Source organism: Rhinopithecus bieti, unplaced genomic scaffold (genome assembly GCF_001698545.2).
Source record: "Rhinopithecus bieti isolate Rb0 unplaced genomic scaffold, ASM169854v2 scaffold_36959, whole genome shotgun sequence".
Lineage (NCBI taxonomy): Eukaryota > Metazoa > Chordata > Mammalia > Primates > Cercopithecidae > Rhinopithecus > Rhinopithecus bieti.
The window spans coordinates 1,501,954-1,506,315 of NW_016816945.1; the positions used below are offsets into that span (position 1 = coordinate 1,501,954).

The following is a 4,362-nucleotide window of genomic DNA, read 5'->3' on the forward strand; positions in this document are numbered from 1 at the left end:
AAAATTATAGGAAATTCAAATTTCAGTGTCCATAAAGTTTTACTGAAACATAGTCACATTCATTCATCTTTTGTCTATGCTGCTTTTGCCCTACAGAGTTGAATAATTGCAACAGAGATAGCATAAGTCCCATGAATCTCGTATTATTTACTGTCTTCCCTTTACAAAAAATGTTTGCCTATACCTGACCTAGATTATCAGTTGACATTTCCATACTCAAAAATTCTAAATTAAGGATGGTATATTCCCCATCACCAAAAATCCCTAATCTGTGTATTGTGAAGCTATTTAAAACAATGTATTTTATCTTACTCATTTATTGCTTTTGATTTGCTATTTATTAGCTAACTATGCTAAACCATGAGTGTATCAATAATATCTATATTGAGTATATCAACTTTCTGTTTATGAGGAGTGAGCCTAAAAGGAATGCTTTCTTGCTTTAAGATTTATAAACGGGCTCATTGCCTATCTCAAATATTTTTTATTGATTGATTGATTTCGAACAGAATTTTGCTCTTGTTGCCCAGGCTGGAGTGCAATGATGCGATCTTGACTCACTGCAACCTCCGCCTCCTGGGTTCAAGTGATTCTCCTGCCTCAGCCTCCCAAGTAGCTGGAATTACAGGCACCCGCCACCATGCCCAGCTAATTTTTTGTATTTTTAGTAGAGATGGGGTTTCACCATGTTGGCCAGGCTGGTCTCGAACACTTGACCTCGGGTGATCCACCTGCCTTGACCTCCCAAAATGCTGGGATTACAGGTGTAAGCCACCGCGCCTGGCCTCAAATATTTAAATAGTTTGTCTAGGGGCCAAAATATATTTTCACAAAAATATCAGAGGTCTCTGATACCACGTCGAAATGGTGTTTCTTAAAATACTCAAAGCATACAAGTAACTGGTATGGACCCTTCACTCCTTCACTGCTTCAGCCCCCATGTTGCTTACAGATAATTCTATTAGCATTAATGAAGTCCCCAAGAGGGCCAAGAATTGGTAGACAGTGTGAATTCTAGCTGTTAACTGAACTCATAGGTTTTATGGCAAACACACTACTGGTTAGTAGGGCAAATTCCAGATGAGGAGTTAGAGGAGAATGAGCATCAATCTATAAACTTATAAAAGGTATTCACAGCAAACATAACCTGAATGGAGAAGCTCTGTTGATGCGCATCTGATAGACCCTAAAGGTAGTAAAACACCCAAGTGAGTAGACCATAAATTCCATACATTCCAGATGGGACCCACTACAGAGAACCCATCGACCGCACGGCCCTAGCTGCACTCCTCCTTGAAGGAAAGTCTAGATTCCATTACCTTCTATTTTCCTTCTTATGAGTTGTGAAGGAAGGAAGAGAATCTTAGAGGAAGAATGAAAAGAAGGGAGATCATTTGGGGTTGGGTACACATTGTAATTAGAAGTAGGATTGACGGGGAATGAGCTAACTGTTTTATAAAGTCAGCATTCAAAAATGCAAACCACCAGTAATTTAAATATTACAAAATTGTGCAGAATACAAATATTGAAATAATTTTTCCATCCACAAAATTTTAGAGAAAATTACAGTATCAAAAAATATAAAATGGCAAGTTTGGCATATCCTCAGAGTAAAATGTGTGTGTGTGTGTTTTATTGGAAAAGATTTTAAAAGCTAGTGGGTAGGATCTAGACAGGATGTGTTGGTGAAGACCATGTGGTATCTCCCTAAAACTGCTTCTGCAGCCGGGCGCGGTGGCTCACGCCTGTAATCCCAGCTCTCAGGGAGGCAGAGGCGGGAGGATAGCTTGAGCCCAGGAGTTCGAGACCTGCCTGGGTAATACAGCGAGACCCCGTTCTCCACAAAAAGGAAAAAAAAAAAGACAAAAAAAAAAAAACTGCTTCTGCAACTAGGCAGGAAAAGTCAAAAAAGCAAAGCACTGAGTTACCAGGATGGTAAGACACCAAGCTAGCAAGGCTCAGTGAATTGGGAACTTGGGCCACTTATCACAAATCATTTCACAATGATTATTTGCCCCTACCCCAGACTCCTAAATAAAAGTATACCAAAATTTGGGGTGCAAACTTCATAAGAGCTGCTGCATTTGATCTTAAAAAAGCAAAGATATCTGGGAAGAGAATAGCTTCCAACAAGCTTAAGCAGAATTGGCTCACTTGATGCTTTTCAGAGCTACTAGTCTGCCCTTTCCGGAAGGGGAATCAGTCTATTTCCACCCATACCTCTCTCTTTGTAGGGGACATTAAATCCTGACCACACAGATAGCAAAGTGGAGCTAAGGGGTTACTAGGTTACAGTTATGTTGACATATCCTGGCTCTCGGAATGTCCCTCACTCCTCACAACAGTAGAAGTGATCATACTGTAGAAGTCCCATAAAAGGTGGTGATCACTCAGAAACCACTTACTGAGCCTCGGGTTTACAACGCTTGGAGACCCCAGTTCTACCAGTTTAAAGCCAAGCATTGCCTTTTACAGAAATGAATCAGACAGAAAGCTCTTAGCATTCCCAGGGTAAATGAGGTGTCTAGCACTCGATGAACTGTGAGGTCCTATAAAAGTATTATTAAAATATGTTTATTGACTCCCTCCTATATGCGGGTATGTTACCTAGAGTATATCATTTAATATTCACAACACTCTGCAAAGAAGTTATCCTGTCTTTACAGATGAGGAAACTGAGGCTCAGAGAGCTGAAGGCATGGCCCAAAGTCACGCAGTAAGTGACAATACCAAGTCCTAGCTTTTTCGCTAATCCAAGCCAATGAGTAAACAAAGCAACTCTGAGTTTTCTTACACCAGCAAAATCCCATCCTTTCCAATATCAGTCTGTGATTTTGGGTGGTGAACCCAGAGGCGGGTTTTCTTACTCCTGCAGACTATTAATAAACTCTTCCCATCCCTTTCACAGATGTCCTAATGCTCAACATCCAAATAACCTGCAGAGAAATGCAACGCCCTCTCTTCAACTTGCCTTCTCTTCAACTTAGAAAGGATTTGGCTACAAGGTTGAGTGTGGAAGTTAAGCAAAGTCCAAGCTTCATCCTGGTCCAGGGCCGCACCTCGGGAAGACCTGGCCTTGGCCTTGGCCTTGGCCTTGGCCTGGGGAGTGATTGACCTAAGGTGTGCGGTGACCGAAACACGTAGCTCGGCGTTGCCTCCTCAGGAAGAGCACCCTAAGCTCAGTAGGGGAGAAGTTTCCCATCACCGCTTCCTTTTCCTCTCCCCTGCTGCGCCATCACCTAAGTCATACGGAAGTTCAAAGCGGCCCAGCGGGGAGAGAGGGCACGTCCCGTCCGTCTGGGTACAAGGTTGTCCCAGGACCCTAACCTGCCTCTAGCAGGGCGAACAAGTCCATCCCGTTCCTCGCGAGGCAGAAGTTACAATGTCCGCCAAGCGGGTGCAGCCGAGGACTCGGGAAAGGGGGCTGAGCGCCGGCTCCTCCCGCCTCCGCTCTGCTCTGCGCGGGGAGGCGCCGGGTTCCACCGGTGTAGGAGGGAGGAGAGGACTGGGGACGCGGGGGCGTCGTAGTGAGGCTCAGGGAGGGGACCTTGGCCCGGGGGAGGGATGTCGCTGAGGGTCTTGCAGAGAGGGATGTAGCCTCTTGTAGCAGGGGAGCCGTCCCAGTGCAAGGTGCGTCGATGAAGGACTTGGGGCGGGATCCCAGGAGGCACTGGGGAGCAGGGGTCGTCCCGGCCCGGGAGGGGTCGCTGGGGACTTGGGGACGGGATCCCAGGAGGTACCGGGAAGCAGGGGGCGTCCTGGCCTGGGGGGAGTCGCTGGGGATTTTGGGACGAGATCCCAGGAGGTACATACAGGGGAGCAGGGGTCGCCCCGGCCCGGGGGGGAGTCGCTGGGGACTTGGGATGGGATCCCAGGAGGTACCGGGGAGAGGGGGCGTCCCAGCCTGGCTGGGGTCGCTGAGGGACTCGGGCAGCGGGTCCCGGATCCCAAGACAGAGGAGATGTCCCAGCCCGGGGGGCGTCGCGGAGGGCCTTGGAGGTCTCAAGGCGAAGGGGGCGTCCTGGGCTGAGGGGCGTCTCTGAGGAGCACCGGGTCCTGCAGCCGGGGGACAGTGCCGGGCCCGGGGGCGTCGATGACGGGCCTGGGGGGAGCCCAGGTCGCAGGGAGGGACCATCCCAGCCTGAGGGGCGTCGCCGAGGGGCCCGGGGAAGGGGCCCGAAAGGTCCCGAGGCGGGAGGGATGGGGCGCTCAGGCAGGCCGGCCCTTGTCGCCCCTCGAGTGCGCTCCGCTCAGGGCGGGCGGCGGGGGTCGCTCACACTCACCGGGTCCAGGGCCGAGGTCGGGGCTGGGCGCGGGCCGGGCCGCCAGCGTGAGCGCCGCGGCGGAGAGCAGGGCGAGGCG

General features: G+C 49.5%; 1 protein-coding gene across 1 annotated transcript in view; it reads right to left on the minus strand.

Moving 5' to 3' along the window:
- The window catches only part of KREMEN1 (kringle containing transmembrane protein 1), a 74,837-nt gene extending 70,481 nt beyond the window's left edge, over positions 1–4,356 (minus strand). The window contains exon 1 of the mRNA XM_017855561.1: positions 4,284–4,356. The gene's annotated coding sequence lies outside the window, so the exon portion shown is untranslated. The remainder of the gene's footprint in view (positions 1–4,283) is intronic.
- Between the last annotated feature and the right edge of the window lie 6 nt (positions 4,357–4,362).